Source organism: Grampus griseus, assembly GCF_964374135.1.
Source record: "Grampus griseus genome assembly, chromosome: 1".
Taxonomy (NCBI): domain Eukaryota; kingdom Metazoa; phylum Chordata; class Mammalia; order Artiodactyla; family Delphinidae; genus Grampus; species Grampus griseus.
The window spans coordinates 63,557,372-63,583,993 of record NC_139017.1 but is presented as its reverse complement, the minus strand read 5'-3'; the positions used below and the strand labels follow the sequence as shown (position 1 = coordinate 63,583,993).

At 43.7% G+C, this 26,622-nt stretch overlaps 1 protein-coding gene across 1 annotated transcript in view; it reads right to left on the bottom strand.

Annotated features, from left to right (window-relative positions):
• Positions 1-26,622, bottom strand: part of LMX1A (LIM homeobox transcription factor 1 alpha) — a gene marked incomplete at its 5' end in the record, with an annotated part of 150,996 nt that overhangs the window by 20,532 nt on the left and 103,842 nt on the right. The window lies entirely within an intron of this gene.

Here is a 26,622-nt window from a genome sequence, read left to right as displayed (position 1 = left end):
GTTAAGAGCAGTGCTTTGGGCTTAAATATCAACATTTGCTCCATCACTTATTAGCTAGTAGTCTGGGCCAAGTTGCCTCTGCATTAAGTCTTGGTTTCCCATCTGTCCAATGGGGTTAATAGCACCTACCCAATAGGATAATTATAATAATGATATAGACAATTTATGTGCAGTATTTATGGCACTAAGCTCATGATAAGAACTTCACAAATGCTGTCTAACTATCATCATTATAATTTTGTGTACCTTCTATATAACCAGAATAAGCTTCTAGAAAACAAAGATCAAATCTAAATCATCTTTGTATCCTCCACATACAATACCATGCTGAACACTCAGGAGATTAATAGTTTTAGTAGTTGGTGTCCAGTTAATACAGAATGAAGTGACGCACTGCACTAACAGGCGTGCTGCAGAGTCTTCCCTGTGTTTCCATTTTTCACGGATTTGTCAATGCCAACCAACTTCCAGGGGTTACAGAAATTATTATAGAATTACAAGCTACTTCCATACTTGGGGCTCAGCTGGAATGAAATTTACTTCCCTTAAACTACAATCTGTATTTCTCTTTCATGTTGATATTGATTCCACTGATGGCCCAGTTTCATCAGTACCCATCCAGTTATGCTTCCACAAGGAGAACAGGAAAGTGAGCCATGAAAAAGAAAAACCCAAAATACAATAACGAAGGATAGAAAGGGGAAGGAAGGAAACTAAAGAAAAGAAAATGGAAATGGGACAGAGGGAGGACAACGCTGTGGGGCAGGTACCATGCAATTTGTCCTCCCGCCATTCCTTAGGGGACCGGAAGGCACAGTCTCCAAGGGCAGCTGTGGGAAGGATGGGGCCCTAGGGCAGGAGGCCCTCAGCCCCTTCCAGCTGGGCTGTCTTTCCTAACTGAGAGAGCTTCAACAGACATTTCCATAGCCGTGATTTTTCACGGGTAAGAACACAGATTGGGTGAGGAAAACAAATATTTATCACAGGAAGAGCTTTCCCTAAATTAACTATCAACTGAGTATAACTGTGTGCAGTGAACTCCATTACAACAATCTGCAGAGTAGTTATGGTTATTACCCGTAAGTGACGTTGTGTGTCCCAAGATGGTTTTGATATTGATGAAATCATTGCTAATAGCACCATCACGAATGCTTCGTGTAATTAGTTAGCCTTGAATTTCTTTTTTTTTTTTTAAAGAAGATGTTGGGGGTAGGAGTTTATTTATTTATTTTTGCTGTGTTGGGTCTTTGTTTCTGTGCCAGGGCTTTCTCTAGTTGTGGCAAGCGGGGGCCACTCTTCATCGCAGTGCGCGGGCCTCTCACTATCACGGCCTCTCTTGTTGCGGAGCACAGGCTCCAGACGCGGAGGCTCAGTAGTTGTGGCTCACGGGCCTAGTTGCTCCGTGGCCTGTGGGATCCTCCCAGACCAGGGCTCGAACCTGTGTTCCCTGCATTAGCAGGCAGATTCTCAACCACTGCGCCACCAGGGAAGCCCCAGCCTTGAATTTCTAACCCTAAAAACTCTTTTTGCAATCCCGTCATTACTTGTAAAGTATGGAGTTTACTGTTGATATGAGGATGGGAGGAAGAATACTGTTATTCTGAACCTAAGACCACTGGAATTCAAGTCTAAACTTGGTTCTCAAATCTGAGCACACCTCAGAATCATCTGGAAGGCTGGTTAGACGCAGACTGCTGGCTCCACACCCAGAGTCTCTGATTCAGTAGGTCTGGGATGGAGTCTGTGACTTTTCATTTCTAATGATTTCCCAGGTGATGCTGATACTTCTGGTCCAGGAATCACACTTTGAAAATCACTGATCTAGAACATTCCTCCTTACCCCTACCCCTACCCTTGCACGCATACACAGGGAGGTCTGGCAATCATAACACATTCTTACTTTCAGCTAACGGAGGCCTTCAAATCTTTTCAATTACTCCAAATCTTCAGAGTAATTCCTGCCAGTTTTGATAATTAGGGGAGAATAAAATTATGATTAAAAATGTTTCCCTCTTTAAAAATAATGGTGTGCGAGTGTAAACCAGAAGTTGCAAACTAGCTACTTCGGCCTTGACAGTGTTGGCCCTCAAAGTATTTTTGCTTTTAAGTTGTTACATGAATTGGCAACATTAAGAACGACCAGATATTCAAATAGGGAGTAGAAAAGTGGTTGCCAAGGGGCTGGGAGTGGGGGAAATAGGGTGAGCCCCGTAAAAGGGTAGAAACTTCCAGATGAATAAGGTTTGAGGATCTAACATATAACATGGTGACTAGAGTTAATAACACAGTATTTTATAACTGAATCTTGCTAAGAGAGTTAAACTTAAACGATCTCACAAAAACAAATTTTTAAAATAATAATGGTGCACACAGAGGAAAGGTGGGGTTGAGTGTGCAGTGACTTAAGGTTGACATGAGCAGGGACAGCCCTTGGTATGCGTCGTCTTGAAGTACCCTACCAAGCGTGGGGGTCAGATCTGCCTCTTTGTCAAGTGTCACGGCCACTAAACACCAAAGCCAGGGACACCTAAGCTGGTAAGAGAGCAGTGAGCCCCTACAAGGACTCGGGGATGATTCAGCTCTCCCTCACCCTCGTGTGGAGTTGCTCTCTTCCCCTCTATTTAGGATCGCCTCTTCCAGGATTGAAGCAAAGGGTCGGGCGGCCCTTCTGCTTGCCTCACCCAAATGATTCAAAGCTATGCACTGCTCACAAAAACACGGATGTCATCAGATGTGTCCATTTAGCTTAGTGTCCTAGACCAAGTCTTAAAATGAGTCTTCCCTTGCAGTCAGCTGTTTCATCTCTACTGATGCCAGTGAGAGCCGGGGCAAGAGGTTATCAGGAAGCTTGGCAATGTGGAAATACCCTACCATTACAGATACAGCTGAGCTTCGGGAAAATGTAGGTGGCTAATGGGCTGTAACAGCAGCTGCAGCTTAACCTTGCTATCGGGTTCTAAGCTAATATAGCTCCTCTTTATATCACACATCTTGTTCTACAGAATGAATGCACACCTAAGAAGTTGTGCATGGATCAAACTCTTTATGCAAAGCTGACTTTATCCTCTCAGTGAAGAAGAGTTCTTAGTTTCATAGATTCTTTATTTTAAGGAATAAATATTTTTCAATATACAGGGGGATCCTAATACTTCAATCATTCATGCATTCACCTAAAAATTTTAATTAAAAAATTTTTAATTGAAATATAATTGACATACAACACTGTGTAAATTTAAGGTGCACAAAAATATGAGTACCACAGTAGCATTAGCTGACACCTCTATCATGTTGCATAATTATCATTTCTTTTTTGTGGTGGAAACAAGATGTAGTCTGTGAGCAACTCTGAAGTTTATGATACAGTATTGTTGTCTATAATCACTATGCTGGGCATTCCACCTCCAGGATTTATTTATCTCCTAGTTCCCAGTTTGTACCCTTAAATGATATCTCCCCAAATCCCCCACCACCCAGCCTCTGGTAACCAGCATTCTACTCTCTATTTTTAAAATATTTACTTTGCAAAGTACTTAGCATACATCCATGAACAAGACAGAGTCCTGGCTCAAAAAATGTACAGGCTAGTGGAGGAGACAGCGGGTGAGCAGGCATTTACAAAGCAGCAGGAGAAGTGTTTTGATGGGGAGAATTCCCCATCACAGTGTGATGCTGGGAAGAATTCCGTGGAGGGGCAGCAAATGTGGTCACTGGGGATCAGGGTGGGATTACTCAAGAAGACTGTGGAAAGAATAGGCTGGATTTAACAAAAATAAATTTAAAATAAAAGAGGAAGAGGCAAGGATATTCTAGACACAAGAGAGAGAGCAGAGCATGGACAGTGAAGGAGTAAGTGGAGCTGATCAAGAAGGCTCTTGCATTTTAGTTTTCTAAAACGTAGAAGCAACACAGTGAAATGATTCAGAGTAGGGGCTTTGAAATCAAAGAGACCTAGGTTCAATGCTGGCTCCTTTGGAAGCAAATTACTTAATTTCTCCAAATCTCAGTTTTCTGTACTGGGCACAGAATAAACATTTAAGAAATTTAAAATGTTAATTTTCTCAGTTACAACTACGTAATCATAAAGTAATATCATATACTCTATCCAAGAGGGTCTTACTAACATGAGGAATGGCCAAAATTTTTTGCTGTTTTAAAAACAAAAAAAAAGGAAGGAAGAATGGGCTTCCCTGGTGGCACAGTGGTTGAGAGTCCGCCTGCCGATGCAGGGGACACAGGTTCGTGCCCCGGTCCGGGAGGATCCCACATGCCGCAGAGCGGCTGTGCCCGTGAGCCATGGCCGCTGAGCCTGTGCGTCCGAAGCCTGTGCGTCCGGAGCCTGTGCTCCGCAACGGGAGAGGCCACAGCGGTGAGAGGCCCGCGTACCACAAAAAAAAAAAAAAAAAAAAAAGGAAGGAAGGAAAGGGGAAAAACACTTTAGTCTCAAACTAAGGAGACCGTCATACAAGCACCTAATTTCAATGTCATTTAAAGGCATTCTTTGGTTCACTACTCCGGCAAACATGTATTGACGCCACACAATGTTTTGGCCACTGTTGTTCTAGGTTTGGGGACTACAGTGGGGACGAAGACAGATGAGACTCCTTCCTTTTGGGGAACCTACCTATCTTTGGGGAAAACATATCAAATCAGAATGAAATAGATCATTCCAGAATTTAAATAGTGAAAAGTAATGAAAAGAGATTTACAACAGGGTGACTGTGATGGAGAAGTCCACAGTTAAGGATGACATTTTAGATAGAGTGGTCCTGGACATTTAGATAGAGGAGCTCCTGCTGAGAAAGTGACATTTGAAGGTGACAAGAAAGAGCAAGCCACGTGAGAGCTCAGGGCAGAATGTCCCCAGCAGAGGAGCAGAATGGGCCAGGTGGACTCAGCTGTTAGGGCCATGTCCTAGTCCCTGAAGAGGAGAGAGGTAGAAGATGAGGTGAGGAAGCAGGGGCAGGCCAGGTTAGGGTACACAGGCCATGACGGAGACTCTGGATTTGTTCTCAGTACTATGGGAAGCCAAAGCGAGTCAGTGGCAAAGGCTGAAGTAGAGTTACCGTCCCCATCCCTTACCTTCCTAGTTCAGGGCTTTTTTCTATACTTTGCTCCCTGTCTCTAGGAAGTCAAGAGACATGCCTTTCCTCAACACAAAAGAAGGCCTCCACTTTTGTGAACACATACTTATTTTTAAATTTTCTTTCCACCATTTTAGATGTCTCTAATTTTCTTCTTCATCTGTTTTACACAGGTTAAGTGCAATTCCTTGGCACTCAGATTTCTTCCTTGCCTCTCCTCTATGTCCTATGTATCACCTGGGGGCTGACCCTTGCAGGCTGCTACATCTGCCTGGGTCCAGCCAACGGGAGGCATTTACAAGGAAAACAGAGGAAAGGGAGAAACCAAGGTGTTCCCTCAACCCCCTTCTGCCTTGGGTGGTTTCTGGTAGCTATTGCATCTCCTGCACGGCTCCAAGGCACACCTAAGAATCCCACTGTAGTTTTTGTTTCCACGAGATGTCCACAGAAGTCACATCACCTGTCACTCTGAGGCTTCTCTCCTTTGCAAATTTGTAGATTGTCTCACCACCCCGAACTGTTTGCATCCCAGCAATCTCATCACCGTGTAACCAATTCTCTGTATTAAACTCTGTTTGAAATGCTGACAGTTGGTTCTGTCCTCCTGGCTGGTCCCTGGCTGATACAGATCTCGAGATTGACGAGGGATTTCACAGGTTTGGCAACTGTCCCTCCATCTGCCAGGTGAGTATCTCCAGACACTCGATTTCACTAGCCATACTGAAACCTAAGGTAGCTCAAATCACCCTCTCACTTCCTTTGTTATTTTCCTTGGAACTACTTTTGAAGGCTTTTGCCAAAGTAGAATTAAGTAACAAGACATGGCAATTATTTGCCCCAGGATTTAGATTTTAGGTACAGGATTTGCTGGAAATCAGTAGTAAAGGTCTATGAGCAGTCAGCACCATGGCCAGATCCAAAAGGCCACAGACAAAAACTGGAGGCCAGAAATGACTTCAATGGAACTTTATTCCAGGGACAAGAGAGAGAAATTGGGCAGCTTATCATTTTTACTGGTAGAGCCTCCCTTCAGTTTGTCTCCAATACCTGTACCACTGTGTCACATTGAGACCAAGTAATTAAAAGGACAGGTTTTGCCACATGCTGCAACACCTTTAGGGATAGATAAAACTGAAATGATCTCTACAACCTGTCCTGGAAGTTATCTACCATATTTCATCAAATATAAGATGCTTTTAATCAGAAAACATGTCATTGTTTTATGGACCACCAAGGAAGAAAATGTGACAAATGAAACTTTGATACAATGCTTTCTCATCACATCAACTGTGAGTCACGTCCCAATTAGGGATATGTTAAAATGCAGCCAGTAAAAGTGTCTTAGAATATGAAATACAGCATTGGCCCTCCTTAGACACCTAAGTTTTCTTACCAGATAAACTGGTTAAAGAACTGGTTATTCTTGAAAACCCTCAGGCTCAGGACTTTGAGGAGGGCATCCATTAATAGAAGTTATAGACAGCCCTCCAGTCATTTCAATTATTGGTCCCAAACATCTCTTTGACCATGTCAATGGGTGAACCCTGCAGTGGGTGAGAGACAGCCTAATACTAAACATGCCTCCTTCAATAATTACAGTGCCTTGGATGAGTCACTTAACCTCAGTTTCCTCAACTATGAAGTGATGTCTTAGATTCCTTTCAACACAATCTTCTATGTTTTTAAACGAAAAAGAAAATATTAGCAAACCTGCTATCTGGTTATGATCACTCAACTGACCAGTGGTTCTCAATCAGGAATGTTTGGTCCCACAGTGTCATCTGCAAATGTACAGTTTTTTCCTGGTTGTGACAACTGGTGGCCTTATTGGCATTTAAGGCATGGAGGTCATAGATGCAAAATAGTAAACAGTCACACCCAAAATGCCAATAGAGCTCACATCGAAAAATGCTGACTGAGACCTTCTGAGATGGTGTTTATGATGGTGAAAAAAACCTCTGTGCTTATGTTCTGTTTCCATTGTGATTTTTTTCTAATTTTATTATAATGACTTAATATCAATAGCTATAGAAGGGAGAAAGCAAGACTGTCACTTAGGCAATGCCTAAGGACTACACCCGCCAATTTTCTCTCTAGATGACAATCTAAATCTTAACATTCTCCCACGAACTTTTCAAGTTTCACTTTCCCTGGTGATGGGATCAGCCCTACATATAAGGCGATAAGTCCCTGCATGAGTTAAGTGAAATCAACAGGTTTCCACTGCCATGTCACATTGTTCACAATTCAGCACATAAACACAGCTTTATCACTTAGCTTCCAGCTGCCCCTTGTTGGAACATGCTGAGAAACAGGTCGTCATCAAAGAATAAAGGAACCTGGAGAACATCCAGATCAATGACTTCACATTACAGCTGAAGAAACTGAGCCCCAGTTAGGTGAAGGAGCGTGTCCAAGATCATACACCTAGTAGGAGCAGCCCGCATTACAGGCTCCCAGTCTCCTGGCTCAGTCTTCCTCACACCAAGTATCCATCATAGGTAGTGAGAGGAGCAAAGTCCTCGACAGTTCTGAGTCAGGCTCCTGCTCAGCTGATAAGGTGAACACCTCAGCATAAAACTTTGTTGACCCACTGCTCAGGGAATGGGCTACTGTTTTTTTCCCCCTCTAAATACTTAAATATTTCCTAAGAATCGTGATATCTTTGCATAACCACAGTACAATTGTCAGAATTAGAAAGTGACATTAATGCAATACAAATTTGAATCTTCATTCAAATTTTGCTAATTGTCCTTCTGACGGCCTCCTGCTTGTCCACAACCCAACCCAGGAAGCCACACTGAAATTGGTTGCTGTGCTGCCATAACCTTTCCCAATCTGGGACAGCTCCTCAACCCTTGACTTTCGTGAGGCTCCACTCGTGAAAAATACAGGCCAGATATTTTATAGAAAGTCTATCAGTTTGAGTTTGGCTGATGTTTCCTCATTATTTGTTTTAAATTGTGGATTTGGGGGCAGGAACCCCAGGACTGATGTTGTAGAAAAGTGCTATTCTTGTTAACGCCATGTGCTCAGACTGAAGGGTTGAGCACCAACACGCCTAACATCTGTTGATATAAAGTTTTCTAATGTAAATTATTCCATCTTTCTGCTTCACTAAGGTTATAGACCGAATTAGTCTTTTCTGTATGGTTCTCAATTTTTGAGTAAGTCCTGAAGGATACTGTTTTAAGCATAAACAATTGCTTTATACACCTGCAAGGGTAGAAAGTCTAGAAGATTGGGCTGAGTGGGGACTAACTCTGGAAAAACACTTTTTCAAGGTTGTTGCTTGACATAAATCTTTAATATCCATTTATTTTCTGATTGATTCACTCTTTATACCACAGGAGGACTTCAAATGACATTCTGCTTCATCGAGAGTTCAAGTTAGTTGGGTGACATGAACCTATGTTTGATGCAAAATTATAACCATTGTTATTATATCTGAATAATCCTTCCCCCCTACTTACACTAATGTAATAGGCATTTTAACCTGTTCTGAAAATCATAAATTCTAGAGCTTATAACTTGAGAATTCTAGCCTTTGAGATACAAGTTTCACCCAACTTTCTGGAACCTTAAGGATTATAGATCTGTTGTTATAGGGAACTTGCCCACATAGACTATCCAAATGCATTAGGGCATTACAGTGACTGAAACCAGTCTGTCGTATGCATTTGACTAAGTACTCTCAAGGACAAGCTCTCAAACAAGGAGAAGGAAAAACCTCCTTCTGGCCCTTGGGCACACCCAAAGTCAAAGAAAATGAACAGCGTGGGGAACACTCTGTAAAACCTGCCTCCATGGTTCATGGTGTAGGGACAGCTGGGGGAATGCCCCTGTGCTAGGGAAGCAAAGGCTCCAGCTGAGGGTGTGCAGAGGCCTGTGGGAGCCTTGACACTCTGGGGAGAGGTCCAGCCCTGCACTGAGCCCTTCGCATTGGCAATTACTGTGTCCTGGCTCAAAGACCCAGGGTTCATCAAAGAGAGGGAGGCCTTTCCGTTCCCTTTCTCAACCCAGGAAAAGCACCGGAAAAATTTCAGTGCATGGTTCTACCAGCCTTTTGGAGGGAAAACCCAGTCTCCATGGATCTCTCTTACAGGTAGTATGGAGTAGGCTTACAGCATCCCAGAGAACCAGGAGACACGAGCAAAGGAAGGAGTGATGGAGAGTGAACACTTCCCTGTACTTTTTTCAGGGTAGGAAACGTCTGGTATCATTGCCTCATCTGCGCTGGGGGAGGCACATACTTCTGCAAAGGTGAGAAGCTTCCCAAGTTGTAGTTCGTTTATGAAGAAAATCAACACTATTCAAACCAGACTGCCCCATATACATGAATCTAAACGAATTCTTGGGGAAAGTGCTAGAATCAATGTCACACTCCCTTTGGCACGTTCCACTTTGCAGGGATCATGTCTGGTGTCCTTTGTCCCTCCTTTGAGGGCCTGAATTCCCTCTCATCACACCCCAGCTGTTAGATGAGGTAATGCCAGCTGTGGTTCCTCGAATCACTGTCAGGCCGCCTAACACACAGCTTCTCAACCATGTGAAAAGGGCACCGTGGTGAGTCGGAAGATGTCCTTGGAATGTTATCACTTCTTGGATTTCCTCACTCTCCTTTGCCAGTGTATGAATAGGATGTCAAAACGACAAGCAAAAGTCCCCCGTGCATATGTACAACGACACATTCTCTTTATTGAGCACTTACTGTGTGCCAGACACCCCAATAAACACTTTATACATATTATCCTGTACAAGCCTCACAACAGCCCATTTTACAAGCCAGGAAAGGGAAGCTCCCACTGCTTACCCCAGGTCACCAGCTAGCAAGTGGAAGAACTAGAAATTAAATCCAGGTGTGCACAGCCTCTGTTTTAAAACAATGCATTAACTGGATCACTGACTACTCCCGTCCTCATCAACTTCTCTCTTCTCTAAAATCATTCAAACCCCTAGAACATACATCAAATCACTGTCAATTTATTCAGACGATAATGTATTATTTGCTGGTCAGTTCGAGTGTGTTGAGGCCCATCTGGACCACGGAGGTGGTGTTTTTTGAATCTTTTATGTTCCCTGAGTGACCAGTCTGAGGCTGGTCACAGAGGATGGGTTCAAGTGTTGCCTGAATGAATCACATTGGAGGTGACGGTAATAAAGAGGGACTTGTAGAATGGTTGTGTGTGTGTGTGTGTGTGTGTGTGTGTGTGTGAGCATCATTCATACCATAAAATCAGAGTTAAAAGGAATTTCAGAAACGGTTTTGTCAAGCCTTATCTGATGCCTAGGTCCTTTCATTCATAGTATGGTTGGGGATATAATAAAAACATGGACAAACAGAAGACTGCATTCATCAGAATCTGAGGTGAATGAGACAGGGTAGAAGCCCCACAATACCACAGATTACACTAGAATGAAAAAAGAAGCTGGAATCAAGGCATAACACTTCAGGATGTAAATTAACGTCTGTGTCCACATGTTCCCTGGGGGAATCAGAACAACCCACAGGTGTCCTGGATGTAGACGCATCCGTTTCTGTAGACAGTAGTCCTAACAAGTACTGCTCATGCGTGAGCTACAGTCATCATGGCTTGTATCTGGTAGGCTGTATGGGCTGCTCTAGTTCAGTAGTTCTCAAATTTTACAGGGCAACAGCCTCACAGATTTCTGACCCCACCCCTAGGGCATCTGATTCAGGAGGTCTGAGTAGGGTCTAAGAATTCACATTTCTGACAAGTTCCCAGGAGATGCTGATGCAGCTGTTCCTGGGATATATTTACTTTGAGAACCACTGTTGTACTTGATGTCTGTTGTTATTGTTTTGTTGTTTGTTTTCCCATAGCCATGCAGACTCAAACAACTGCATCGGTGGAGACACTGGTGAAAAACTACCTAGTTTTAAACCCTCAGCTTTTCTGTGATCCTCAAATCCACACCTGACCTCCCTCTTGAATCCCAGAGATGTGTTCAACTGCCCACATGCACGTGGTCCACAAAAACCTTCAAATTCAACACGACCCACCTGAGTTCACTACCTAGATCTTTCCTTCTTTTCTGAACTTTCTAGCTCTGCTTGTGATAACAACATTCCTTCAATTTAGAAACCTCAAAGTCACCCTCAACTTCAGCTTTTCTTCCTATACTTAACATCATTTAATTCTAGAATTTAAGCTCCCCAATGGTGGATATTGGCCTGTTTTGTTTACCATTATGTCCCCAGCACTTAGAATGATGCCTGGCACATAGTAGAGATTCACTTGGTATTGAATAAATAAATGAAGGAAAGAATTCTCTGAAACCTCTCTCTAATCTGTGCCTTGGTTCAAGCCTTATCCCTCACCTGTAACATGGTAATAACCTCCTGCCCAGCTTCCCTGACTGCAGTCATACCTCAACTCCAACCCACCCTCCATACTTCTATGTTGAAAGCACAGATTGAGTAAGGTCACTGCTGTGTTTACAAAGTTCTGATCAGACTTTAAATGACCATCAGGATAAGATAAGATGCTACACAAAACACTTCACATTTTGGCATCACTCTTGCCATTCACCAACACCAGGATCTCAGACCCCCAGAGCAGGGGTCCCCAACCCCTGGGCTTTGGACCACTGCTGGTCAGAGGCCTGTCAGGAACCAGGCCACACCTGTCAGGAACCAGGCCAAGACTCCCCATCACTCCCCCTTGCTCACATTACCTCCTGAACCATCCCCCCGCCCCCCACCGCTGCCCTGTCCGTGGAAAAATTGTCTTCCACAAAACCAGTCCCTGGTGCCAAAAAGGCTGGGGACCACTACCACAGAGGAACCCTACATTCCAGCCCTCCTCTCATGCCAGATACATTCCTATTTCTGCAACTCTGTACGTGCAAAGCTATACCATTCTAACAATGTACTCATCTGCCTTTCATCACCTGAAAATGACGTACTCTGTCAAAACCACTCTACTATGTCACATCCATTGTGAGCATTTTTAAAAACAGTCCCCTGGGGCTTCCTTGGTGGCGCAGTGGTTGAGAGTCCACCTGCCGATGCAAGGGACACAGGTTCGTGCCCCGGTCCGGGAAGATCCCATATGCCATGCCGCGGAGCGGCTGCGCCCGTGAGCCATGGCCGCTGAGCCTGCGCGTCCGGAGCCTGTGCTCCGCAAGGCAACGGAAGAGGCCACAACAGTGAGAGGCCGCGTACCGCAAACAAACAAACAAAAAACAGTCCCCTGATCCCTCTGCCCCAATAACGTATAAACACTCCAAGAGGAATTACTGATCCCATCTCTACGATCACAGCACTTTGTACCTCCACTATAACATACACACATATTATATTTTACTGTAATTATTTTGTTACTGGAGTTTCTTATCCACAGAGGAACCTGAGAGCTTGCAACACAGAGGTTGTTTCCCTTCCTCTTGTAATCACTAGTATCTAACCCAGAGTCTGACAGATAGATAGGTCCTCAAAATGTTTGCTGAACTGGCCTCAATTTAATTTAGTTAGCATCAATCAGAGAGTAAGGAATAAACAAACAGTCATGGACTTAGCTAGACTAATTCTCTGAGGTCTTCACCACCAAGGCCAAGCTGAAAACTAAAGTAATTACTTGGGTCGTTAATTCATGAAAGAAGGAAAACCATTTGCATTTGAATGATCTACTGAGGCTTTTCTGCTTGTTGATGTTTCTGGAATTTTTCAGATAATGGTTTCAATTCTTTGATTCTTTCATGGTATAGAGAGCAGGCCAGAAAGTTAATCTAGCAATCACTCTCCCATCTGAAACCGGGCAACTTTCAACCAGTTGTGCTGAACAGAAAGCATCCATAGAGACCAGGTTTTTAGAATGCCGTGATGTAGAGGCTGAAGGACCTGCAAGGTTCAGATTCAGCACTCCAAAGAGCTCCTAAAGAAGGCCAGTTGGTGTTAAGTTGCTTTCCTGCTATTTAAATAAGCTCAGATCTGGCCACCATTTATTTATGCTCTTAGAATTCTCAAGGTTGGGGCATGAAAGGGGTGGGGGGAGACAAATCAGTAAGTGATATCTGCAGCCCAGTGTGCAGGAGTCCTGAGTCCCAGGAACAAAATCCAATCCAGGATGCGTAGGTCCCCTGGGAGCCAAAAGGAAAGCCCAGTTCAGGTGGCATGTGTCTGTGCCTCTGTCTGTCCCCATCCGAGTGCACGTGCAGGGGTGGAGGCACGGGGTGAGGGGGGAAAGGTCATCTCAGCCTCCAAAACTCAACAACACGTCCCTCCCTCTTAAAACAAACACACACACACACACACTCACGCACGCAAATCCCCAGCACCTGCTTCGGAAAGCCCTCCCTCCAAGGCTGGCCCGCGGGCGAAGGCGGCTCCACCAGAAGAGAGCGGCGGATTTACCGTGGCATTACTTTTAATTAACTCTGCGGCGGGCGCGGGGAGCGCAGGGTGGGCCCTAATCCCGGGCCCGCCTGACGTCACCTGGGAACGCGGTGGCGCGGGGCGGCGGGGACCGGCGACGACCTCGCCGCGACCCGGGCGCGCCTCCGCCCGCGCGGGGCTTTGCTCGGCGGGAATTAAGGGAAGGAGAAATGTTAGTACACTTTTAATTGGAAACCGAGTTCTGCTTTCAGAGCGGCTTGTTTACTCAGGACCGGGCATTAGAACTCAGGGGAGGCTCTAATTGAAGTGACGGCTTTGGAGATTATGGGGAACATATGGCCCTACCGCCGGGCTCTTTATCTGCATTTTTCTCATAAAACTGCCGTCCGTGTGTGTTTCTGCGCTCGTCCTTGTATATTTCTAAAGGGCCTCAGAGGAGCGGGTGAATGCGGTGCCCGGATGTGCTGGGGCGCCCGGCACCTCGCTCTCCCTCCCGGCCTGATGGCACGGGGAGCCCCGCCTCGGCTCGCTGGTTCAGCCTGAGCGCTGGGAGCGAAAACGAGAGCGAGAAAGAAAAGAAATCGGACTGGTGAGCGCCTAGCAGGAGCGTCATTCAAAGGGTTGTGAACTGACTGCAGGAGGGAGTTGCCAAGGTAACGGGAGATTCCCACTCGCCGCCTTTCTCTAAGGCCCAAGAGAGGGAGCCTCCTCGTGCCTGTCTGGGGCCAAACCCGCACACGTAAGGGAAATGGGAACTCGGGTGTCTTGAGACAGGATTACATTTCTCCCTATCTAGCTAGCATCAACCAACCAGTCAATCAATCATCTGTTTATACACCTGTGCAGGCTCCAGCACCAATCACCACCCTATTGGTTACACCCGCTCCCCACTAGATGCTCACTGTATCTACAGGTGCCAGATAAAATACAGGACACAGAGTTGAATTTGAATTTCTGGTAAACAATAACTTTGTATGGCATAGGATATAGTTATACCAAAAAAATTATTCACTATTTATGGGAAATTCAAATTTAACCGGATTTTTCTTTGCTAAATCTCACCACCCTTCTCACTCTAATGAAAAAGCTGCCTTCTGTCTTAATTCTAGAATCTCTTTGGTTCAGCACCAAAGCTCTGCAGTTGGGAAAAACAGCTGATTGAGGTGCCCCAACTCTGTCCCCCTGAGCTTCACCTTCGACTAGATCAGTGGTTTTCAACCCTGGCTGCACATCAGAGTCAACCACGGATCTTCCAAAGAATCCCTGAAGCCCAGGCTGTACCCCCAGACCCATTAAATCCCAAGGCCCATTCCACAGGAGTCCACAGTATTTTTTAAAATACATACGTAGAATAAGTTTTATAGGGTGACTACTTTGAAGAGTAACTCTCATTTGAACATACAATCTCATTTATCTATTTATTTGGCCATTGACTGTCTCCCTCCATTAGAGTATGTTTCATAAGAGCAGAGCTTTCACTCAACCACCTATAATAGGCCAGCTACACAGTCTGTGCTCTAAAATATTTGCTCATCAGCCAAACCTCATATACTTCTACTTGTTCCCCCCCATGCCCCAAACCCAGTCCTTGCCCGATGCAGGCACTCAGCAAATTTCTATGGATGGAACGAATGTTGAGTTGGTTCAGTCACTGCTTCCACCCCGCCCCCACTTATGATTCCTAAGAAGGAATACCTGGACATTCACTTCGAACACCAGCTTGGTCCACTGATCCTACCCAATGCACACATGCACATGCTACTCAAATCCCCAAGAAGAGAAAAGCACAGCTCTGGATCCCAATGTGCAAACCTGGATTTGGACCACTAAGAATCCAAATGGTTCTTAAATTACTCAGTCTTCCATATACTTTTACAGCATCAAATATCAAAGTGCTCAGAGGAAGCCAGAACCTGGTTTGCCACCAATCCTTAGTAAACTGGACTTTGGGTTTTTCCTAGGTCACTGACACCAGGACACAGGGAACTACTGGGGGTGATTCTTCCTTTTGCTCCATATACTGTCTAAAGCTTCTTTAGACCCATCATGAAAACTCTTGGTAGGAAATCTAAAAGTTGATAGACTTGGCTGGAAAGTCTATGTAAGAAAACTGGCGTCTTTTCTGCACCTCCTACCCCATCTTTACTACATGATAGTAAAGGAAAGTGAGTCTCTGATTATTTAGCTCAGGTCATGAAAGGTCAAAGTCATGGGTTGGCTCTGCATGGCCAGAGACTTCACTCCTAACACTCACCAGTCACACTGCAAAGCCCTGCCCTTGTACCCAAAGAGGATCCGATACGAAGATGGATAGACAGAAGCACAAATTTCATCACCGCCGCCGGAAAAACTAATCTGAGTGCATTTCTCCTGAGAATGGGGTTATAGCAGACGGCAGGACATTCCAGGTCAGCCTGTTAGAAAAAGTTTTTATACGTACTGATTTACTCCACCGTTGTACTTTTATCCATTTAATTAACGAGGACTGTGGTTTGGATGGCTCTACCTCTCATCTGGACAAAAAGAGCAACTGTTTTTTCCTGGTGCCATCAAATAAGCCATAGGGAGCAGAACAGAAGTTTGTTGAGTAGTTGTAAAAACAAAACAAAACAACAAAAAACAATAATAGTACCTTATGCATACTTTTAAAGTACTTTCACATTCATACATCATGTCGGCTTTGGACCCTTGAAAGCCTTCTACCTCCTTATAAAAGGTGTGCATGTGAAGTATAGTGATAGTTATTAATTATATTAATTATTAAGGAGAAACCTTAAGGAGGTTAGAACAGAAGGCAAACTTGTGATTGATTTGAAAGGGAGTGGAGACTCAGTTCAAATCACCTTGTTTTCATTGCTTTAATTGTACGTGAAAAGATTTTTCAGTTGGGGTCTCTCAGGTAGTAAGTCTGACAGAGTACCTGGAGCCCTGCCATAACTAGCAGGGAGAGCTGTCAGTGAAATACGAGAACAAAACGTGAGGTCAATTTTTTTTTTTTTTTTTTTTTTTGCGGTAAGCGGGCCTCTCACTGTTGTGGCCTCTCCCGTTGCGGAGCACAGGCTCCAGATGCGCAGGCCCAGCGGCCATGGCTCACGGGCCCAGCCGCTCCGCGGCATGTGGGATCCTCCCAGACCAGGGCACGAACCCGTGTCCCCTGCATCGGCAGGCGGACCCTCAACCACTGCGCCACCAGGGAAGCCCCGTGAGGTCAATTTTAATACACGTGTACATTTTTATCAACTAGGCAATACAGCCTAGTTATTAACGAATCAGACTGCAGCTGAACTGCCTGCGTTTGAATGCTGGCTCTTTTCATTACTAGCTGTAGGACTTTAAGCAAATTAATACTTTGTCCATGTTCATCTTCCTAATCTGTAGAATGGGAATTATCATAACGTTGCCTTCCTCACCAGCTTGATATAAAGGTTAAGTTAGTTCACTCATGTAAAGTGCTTAAGGCAATGCTTTGTGCAGAGTGAGGGCTCCATAATTGTTAACATCATCTTCATCATGCAAAGATCACAATGATCAATTGTCCACTTGACCAATTTTTTTTTTCTTACAGGGATTGTGCAAAGAAATGAACGCACACAACACACTATTATAGATTAAATATGCTCTGAAGCCGTTGCACTAGTTTTAAATTTTGGTTTTTATCAAAATTAAGTGTGAGCACATATCCAAAATTAAATTACAGTTCAGCAGAAAAGAGATAATGCATAATCTGTATTTTGCCTGTAACATTTCAAGCACCAAAGATAAACTCTACCCAACTCATAATTACAGCAAAGGCTGAGTATCAAGTATCCTGACTCGGTAATTGGTAGAATTAAGTTCTTATTCTGGCTTATCCCCGACTCAAGTATCCTGTGTCCTTATTTTTCCATCTATAACACGAAGACAAAACAAATACACTAGAAGACAAAGGTTCAGAAGAGACAAGAAGCTCTGAGCCTCAGGCTGAGGGCAACAAATAATTCTGGGTGTCAATTTCATGGCTGTGATACTAACAAAAGACAAAACTTGATTTTGGAAAAAAACTTTTGAGAGGCTCAGGCAATTATAACTGCCTCTTGCCTACTATCCAGAGATGCCAGATTAGTAAATCAAAAAATGTCCACAAAGACCTTTGTGCTAGTCATGATATAAATATGTGTGCTCTTCATGTCTCCTTAATAATACCAACAAAGATGAGAACAGATAACAGTAATTGCGTGTTTACGCACGGCATTGAGCCAAGTCTTTGGGGCCAGACGATATCTTCTGAGTCTTTGGTGTTAGTCGCAGCACCTGACACAGTGTGGGTATATGCAGAAGATTAGAACATATTCATTAGCTTGAAATTTGAGGAATTTATAATTCCAAAACCTGGGGATAGGGTTGAAAGTAACTGCCCTTTGAAGCAGTATTTTTCAAACTTTAGGCCATGATCCACCAATGGATTATGAAATTAATAGAGTGGCTAAGACTAGAATTAAAAAATAAATATAATGGATAATATCAGCATGTAGATTAAGCAGTAAATCAATATAACTGTTGAAGTTTTTTTCATATACACATATAAATGTGTATGCTAGGGCATAATTTAAAAAACATTTTTACTGAGCTGCAGTTAAAATTTTCTGGACAATGCTCTTGAAGAGGAGTCTTGAACACACTGCTTTAGAAGAAAATATAAAATAGAATTTAAATGGTTTCTTAACAACTATAATGTTTATCTAAGTATTTTAATATCTACTCAAGGTTTTTTGTTTTTGTATTTGTTTTTATAATAGCTCACCCCCTTGTTTCTTAAAGGAAAGGATGACAAGGCTGATCTCCAGGCTATGTCTCTTTTCCTAGCTCTCAGCCCCTTTATATCAACTAGGTTGGCCTCACTGTTCCCCCTGATACTAGGAGGCTGGCTTTGTGATGTTTTTCTGATCTGAGTTGCTCAGTATTCTCTAACTCCTCTGCCCTTCTTTTTCTGCAACTAAAACACAGCATTTAGCACAGAGCCTGACACGGGGTAGGCGTCTGTAAGAAATATCTCTCGGATTGAAGGTTGGTTAGGTGGCTGCTTGGAAGGACAGAAATAGATCATGGCATGTGACAGAGCAATGCTGAGGCCTCTGCTGGAATACAGTGCATTATCTAACAGGTAACTGTCAGGTTCAGTGTCCTTCCTGAACTCAAAGATGAGTGTTGCAGAAGAGAACAGCAGCTAAGTTCAACACATCCTTTCCATTCTTGCTTGAAATTCCTATTGAGTCCCAGAAGCGACTGCAAGACCTCCTGGTCTTCTGCACTGACTTTCCAGGGCGCAATGCTAGCTCTAATGTTCAAAGCCTGGAGAGTACCTTTGAGACACGCAGGCCCATGGAGTGAATCGACCCCTCTCCAGTCCATCATCCTAGCCACCCCAAATGAGAGGCCCTCTGTACTACCCTGAGATGCCCTCGGGTCAGCTATCCAGAAGCATCTAAAATAGAAGCGCAAAGACAGAAGATGAGATGTCTGTGAAATGATTGATCTTTGGAGAAATAAGCTTATGAGCCATGAGCTATCCAGAAGTATGCTAGCCTCTGCACCAGGAGATAATAATGACACCTGCCATTCACTGGGCATCCAACAAATTTCAGGCCCTTGATACGCATTACCTCTCTGCATTCTTACAGCAACCCACAAAAGAAGTGTTATGATCCACTCTTTACGGATTAAGAAAGAGAGTCCTGGAGATGAGAAGTACAGGCAGACCTCATTCCATTGTGTACCACTTTACTGCGCTTTGCAGATGCTGCATTTTTTTTAACAGATGGAAGGTTTGTGGCAACCCTGCACTGAGCAAGTCTGTCGGCGCTGTATTGGCCATAGCATTTGCTCCCTTCATGTCTCTGTCACGTTTTGGTACTTCTCGCAATATTTCAAATTTTTGCATCATTATTATATTTGTTATGCTGATCTGGGATCAGTGATCTTTGATGTTACTATTGTAACTGTTTTGGCATTTTTTTAAAGCAGTAAAGTATTTTTTAATTAAGGTATGTATATTGTGTTTTTAGATATAATGCCATTGCACACTTAATAGACTAGAGTGTAGCGTGAACATAACTTTTATACCCATTAAGAGACTAAAAATGGCTTCCCTGGTGGCGCAGTGGTTGAGAGTCCGCCTGCCGATGCAGGGGACACGGGTTCGTGCCCCAGTCCGGGAGGATCCCACATGCCGCAGAGCGACTGGGCCCGTGAGCCATGGCCGCTGAGCTGTGCGTCCGGAGCCTGTGCTCTGCAACGGGAGAGGCCACAGCAGTGAGAGGCCCGCGTACCGCAAAAAAAGAAAAAAAAAAAAAAAGAGAGAGACTAAAAAATTCTTGTGAGTTGCTTTATAGAGATAGTCTCTCTGTTAAGGTGGTCTGGAACCAAACCCAACATCTCCAAGGTGTGCCTGTAACTTTTCCCAAGATCACGCTGCTTCTGAGTGCAGGCAAGACTCAAGTTCAGATCTGTCTAACTTTAGATCCCAAGCCCTTTGTACTACCAGGTGGAGAATAAGACTTCCTCATACCTCCTGCTGACTTCTCCTTGCATTTTAAAATTCATGACTATGAGCTGACAAGATAATCCCGCAGGACAGTCAACTATTTTCCAGAGCTCATGAGGTAACTGCTGCCTCTCTATTCTAATTTATCGAAGAACAAGAAGAGTTCCAAGATAGGCTGAATTATTTCTGTAATGAATACAAAAAAATCAGTTCCAAGGTTGTAGAAGGAAATGAAAACCAGTATCTAAATATCAGTGGTAATGAAAAGAGGAGGAGAGAGAGATGTATTACACAAGGAGAACAAGAGAGTCATCTGGATCGTTCAAAGCAGCAATATCCCACATCCTAAGAAAAATTAAGAAGGAAGAAGGATTCGTAAACTCTGGGATGTGTGAATAATCTTCATTCCTGCTCCGGTAAGAAGAAAGTCATACTTCTGGTTGGTGTTTCTCTGCTGAGGACCACAGAGGCTAACGTGAACAGGTATTCACACAATCAGCAAACATTTACTGAGTGCCTACTGCATGCCAGACACTGTGCGAGGGCCAGGGGAGTGCAGACCATTAGGAGAGAAGCAGCATAAGCCTTTCAGTGCTGTCCAGACAACCCGATAAACAGAGGCCACCAAATTGCTGTAGTCATCCAAAACATAATACCTCCTTTGCAGAAAGGCTACTCACGATGGGACTTCATGACCCAGGTCCTTCTGGGAAAATCCCTCTCCAAAAGCAGAGCATCAGAAAGAATCCTGCCTTAGGCTGCTGACAGTTTTAACTCTAAGAAGATAAAGGAAGAAAGGCAAGACCAGCTATTCTTGGACTTTGGTCTGACCAAGGAAGAGCTGGTACCAGAGGATGTAACCCTGGGAGAAGATCATAGCCAAGGAATACACCCTGGGCACGATCTAAAATGCATTCCCTTCTTCAGTTAAGAAAATCTTAAAATGATAAACAAACGAACCCCAAAACAAATAAGCAAAAAACAGATGGATCCTATGGTGAGAGATGCTAAAAGGAAATAAAACATAACAGATACTGCTGGGGGAGAGGCAAAAATGAAATTCTGACTAGGCATTTCTAGTGATCCCAAAAATGAAGAAAAAAGGCAATTTAACATAAATATAACATAAAACTAAATGCAACATGGTATCCTAGATTGGATCCTGGAATGGATAGAGATATTAGTAGAAAATCTCCTGAAACTGAATAAAGTCTATAGTTTGGTTAACAGAGCTGTACCAATGTTAATTTGGTACGTTTATCAAAATGTATATTTAAATGTAAAATGTTGACATTAGGAGGAGCTGAGTGAAGGGTATATGGGAAAGTCTGTCCCACTTTGCACCTGCTCTATAAATCTAAAATTTTATTTCAAAATTTTAAAAGTTTTTTTTATTTTTTAAAATTTTTTTTAGCTGTACGCGGGCCTCTCACTGTTGTGGCCTCTCCCGTTGCGGAGCACAGGCTCCGGACGCGCATGCTCAGCGGCCATAGCTCACGGGCCCAGCTGCTCCGTGGCATGTGGGATCTTCCCGGAGCGGGGCACGAACCCGTGTCCCCTGCATCGGCAGGCGGACTCTCAACCACTGCACCACCAGGGAAGCCCAAAATTTTAAAAGTCTTTAAAAATCACTACACAAGACATTCTTAGACAAACTCTGATGTTAAAAGAAAATGTGAAAATAAGAGGGCTAGGTAATTAAGAAATGCAACATGGACGAGCCAGAAGCCCTGATGGCCTATAGTCAGCCCCCAAGTCTCCACCCCCTTCCCCAGGTCAAAAAAGCTAATGACATCAATAGAATACGATGTCCATGACAGGTAGTAATAATAACATGGTGCTAGTTCAGACCACATATGGAAGATTTTATCCCCTTCTGGGTGGTACATTCTAAAGAGAATATAGTATTTTTGTAGATAGAGCAAAGAGTCTCTTCTAAGGAATAGCTGGAGGAAAGAGGAAGAACTAGAAAGGAAAAGAGAAGACTTAGGGAGCATAAGGGATTCTGTCTCTAACTCGAAGGGCTACCACATGTCAGGGAGACGGATATATTTTGTGAGTTCCTGAAAGCTGAACCAAGGCCAAGGCTGAGGTTACACATGGAAATAGATATTGGGGCTCAATTCAACAGTTCTGACAATCCACACTCAGAATGTGAGGTCAAGAGCTCCCCATGGTCAGACAGGTTCAAACAGAGGCGGGATGGGCTCCTGGTGGGAGTCTGAACCAGATAACCTCTAATGTGCCTACCAATTATTGTCAGAGCCCAGGATTCTCTGATCAAGAAAACACAGGCATGAATGTTGCCAGGTCTATACTGGAGGCCCTCGGCATCCAAGTTGCCCAATAAACCCAAAGAAAACGGTCTGACTCTGGCTACAAATACAATTCCACTGCTTGGGAGGGTCCTTCAAGGCCACTGGCAAAGAAGGAACCAGGACAAAGGAGGATTTTCTGGCCACACAAGAAAAGAACATCCAGCACTCGAGTATCTCCTGAGTTCGGTGTCCCATATAGCTCTAAACATGTCACATGCTTTTGTGTAAGTTGGAACAGTCAGCAGCATATATTCTAAAATCCTAGATTTAAGCAGCCCTAGAGGTCACTAACCCAGTCACCCACCCACTGTAATTAAAATGTTAAAAGACAAGCAGGTTTATTCCCCATGAAGGGAGTCTAGTCTGCACCCTTTTTGGACACAGTTCTATCCTATATTGAACCAAAATCTGTCATTTCACTCCCAGTACATGGGTCTACACCCTTGGGTGTGACTCTCATATCTCCTTAGTCTTATTTTTACAAAACTAAATATACTGAGTTTCTTTAGATATGTATCATTTAACGAGCCAATCGCTCTCCTCAAGACTTTCTCTAATTGGTTTGTGACCTCCTAAAATGCATCGTTTAAACCTAGACCCAAAATCCTAAACGTACTCTGACCAATGCAAAAAAAAAAAAAAAAAAAAAAAATGGAACTGTAATTACATGTTAGGGACATCACAGTTCTAGTAATGCAGTATATGGCCTTTTGGTTCCTACTGACTTTATGATCAACTAAAACCCCACGTGAAATTCCATGAAAAGAGGCCCCACTGCATATAATTACTGTTGAATTTGGGAACCCAATGGCTAGATCTCATCTTGCTGACTTTGTACTGTTCTGTTAGCTTGTCAAAATCTTATTGAACATCGCGAATATCAGCGGCCACACCAGCACTCCCTGCCAGGTTTGTGTCATCTGCAAATCGAATAATCCTGCTTTCGGTGTCTTCATCCAAACCATTGATAAAAACGTTAAAGATGACAAGTCATTCAATCATTCACTCAACAAATATTTAATCAAGCACCTACAATATGTAAAACACTCAGGACAGAAATGAGAGGAAAAATTGTATCTGTATTGGGACAGATCCTAAAATTGTTTGCTTTCTGTAAATATGAGGTGGACTTCTTTTCTTGAAGATTTAACTCAACTCATTAGGTACTTATTGATCACTTACTCTTCTCTTGGCATCATGCTAAGCTTTGTTAAAGGAACAAAGGAATTAAAAGCTACAACCCTATTCTCTAGAAGCTGTTCCTCTCATTAGTGACGATGGCGCACAAAACATTTCATGTTGCAACATTTATGTAATTGACAAAATTAGTGATACAGGCAACATATTTGATTCTGATTGAGACTTTGTCATTTCGTTTAAAGCTGCAAAAACAATGATAGATTTTAGAGCTGAAGGGGGCAACAGAGGTCTTCTGGCACCATCCTCCCCTCCCACCTCGCCAATATTACTTACAACAATTGGGTATCTCCTGAGTAGTTACACTGTGTTAGACCTTATAATTAGAATAACATCGTAACATCCCCTATGTTGAGTCAAAATTACTTCCCTTTGCCTTTTCATCTATAGTATAAATACTCAATGATTTTGTTAAAGAATTGAATGAATTCTAATTCTTCTCTCTGAAGCTAGAAAAAAAAACAGGTCGGGTCCAACCATTTGAAGGCAATAATTATGTCCTTATTTAGTCTTTACTTTTCTAGCCTAAATATCTCCAGTTCCTTCATCTGACGTGGGTTGGAGACCTCCCCACCCCCATGCCATTCTTGTCATTCATAGCCTGACACCATGCCTGGCATAAAGCAAGCACTCAAGATACGTCTACTGAACAAATGAATACATGAATAAGCGAACTGGAAAGCTCCAGTTTGTGAATATCAGCCTCAGAAAGAAATGCCTGGAACTACAAAACGTATCGCTGAAAATGTGGTTGGAAAAGTGGACCCACTGCAGTTTGCTTACTCTGAACATTATACTTTTTTTAAAATTGAAGTATAGTAGATTTACAATGTTGTGTTAATTTCTGCTGTACAACAAAGTGATTCAGTTATACATATACATACATTCTTTTAAAAATTCTTTTCCATTATAGTTTATCACAGGATATTGAATACAGTTCCCTGTGCTATACAGTAGGACCTTGTTGTTTATCCATTCTATATATAATAGTTTCTGGGTTTTTTTGTTTGTTGGTTTGGTTTTTTTTTTGCAGTATGCGGGCCTCTCACCGTTGTGGCCTCTCCCGTTGCAGAGCACAGGCTCCGGACGCGCAGGCTCAGTGGCCATGGCTCACGGGCCCAGCCGCTCCGCAGCATTTGGGATCTTCCCGGACCGGGGCACGAACCTGTGTCCCCTGCATCGGCAGGCGGACTCTCAACCACTGCGCCACCAGGGAAGCCCAATATATATAATAGTTTGTATCTGCTAATCCCAAACTCCCAATCCCTCCGTTCTCCAGTCCCCACCCCCTTGGCAACAACAAGTCTTTGAACATTATACTTTTAACACTCCTTAGATCCAACTTCTTTTTGTCTTTGCACATGGGGAGAGGGCAATACACTAGTGACTCATACTGTCTGTAGCCAATTAAAATCTGTAACTGGAAAACACTGGTCAAGACCCACACAATTTCTAGCAAGAAAAGCTAGACCACAGCATTTATTTCCATGTGAGAAAGAATGGTATGTCCTTCTGTGTCTGCATGTCTTTCTGAGGTCATGCTGGTATTTTGATCACCGTAGCACCTAAGCCCCTCGGGAATTTGAAGATTGCGCAATATTCTGCAGAAGAGACCTAGTGAGTGGGTACAGCATGACACCGAAAGGAAAAGTAGGATGAGATAACCTACTAAGTGGAGGCCATGAAGCTCAGTTTAGGATGGGCCCAGTTACCCAAGAGTGAGACGTTGAATATTTCAGTGGCAGTGTTACCGACAAGGAGAAATTTCCCTCAGATTAAAACATCCAGGAAAATTTAAGTCTAATGAATCCAGTAGAAGTTGGGATTGCCCTGGTGTCAGCTTACTTGTGGCTGCAAGCGGAGTCAGGCAAGAAGAACCAGCTGGGAGGTAAAGGAAGCAAAACACAACTGCGGTGAAGATGCCAACACCAGCAGGCACTTGGTAAATAAGCACCAGCACTTACATACATTTATCTTTTATTGCCCCAAATAAAATGATTAGGTGGGCACAATGTTCACCATTTTACAGCCGTGGAGGCTGAGGCTGAGAGAGGTTCCGAAACATGCCCAAAGTCACACAGATCTAAGTGGTGCAGTCAGAATGCCCACCTGACTACCTCCAAAGCTCTCGGACTCAAGCATCGCGCCGTAGGACTTCCATTCCATGTGTTTATTCATCCTTTAACACAGATTTTGTCAAGCACCCTCAGCGTTCCAGGCGTGTGCTAAGCCCCGTGGATACAGTGGTAAAAAAGACACACACGGTCCCTCATGGGGCTTAGCACTCCGGCAAGGACAACAAACAGCTAGGCAAGCGACTCCAATCAAGTAGGATCCATCTCACGGCAGGAGAGGTGAAGGGTAAACTCACCCGGCACATGGGAATAGGAGTCTTCCTCGATGAAGCAGGCCTTAGAAAGAGGCTTAAAAGATATGCAAGCAAGACAAAAGAGTGAGGGAAAGAGGCAGAGAGGGAAGAAACGTTTACGATGTGGAAGTGAGTGGAGACACTGATGTCTGCTGAGTGTAGAGGGGAGGGCTCAGGGGCTCCCACGAGGTTGGAGAGCTGGGCAGAGTGAGATTCCAGGGGCCTTGTAAGCCATAGGAAGGTGTTTGGAACTGGACTGTAATTGGCAGTGGCAAAAACCAGTAAGTTTACATGGATATCACCTAATTGGATCTCCAGATTCTTCCAGGAAAACGGAGGCCAGGCTAAGACACACGCTGCCCTGTGGGACAGACACCCTGGGAAGGCATTCCATGCTTCACCTGGGCCGTTTTAATTTCTCTGGCCTTGTAATACCTGCTCTAAAAGGACTCTGAACCTCTGCCATCTCCTCTCTTTTCCCTCTCCAGGGAGGGTGGGTGGGTCTTGGGTGAGTGGAACAAGTGTCTTCTAGATGCTTTCTTTATGTGACCCACCAAGCCTTAGAGATTCCAGCTTTCCCACTTGACAGATGAGGAAACAAAGGCGAGAGTAGTTCAGTGACTGCGGCAGATGGAATTATTGGTTCCAATCCATCATTCTCTTTAATAGTTTTAATGAATCTTTACCCTGTCAGGGCCTCGCAGTATATGCAGTGTATTTCCCCTCCCTGGACTTTGGGTTTCATCTTCTGATTTGATTTGGCCAGTGAAATATTAGCA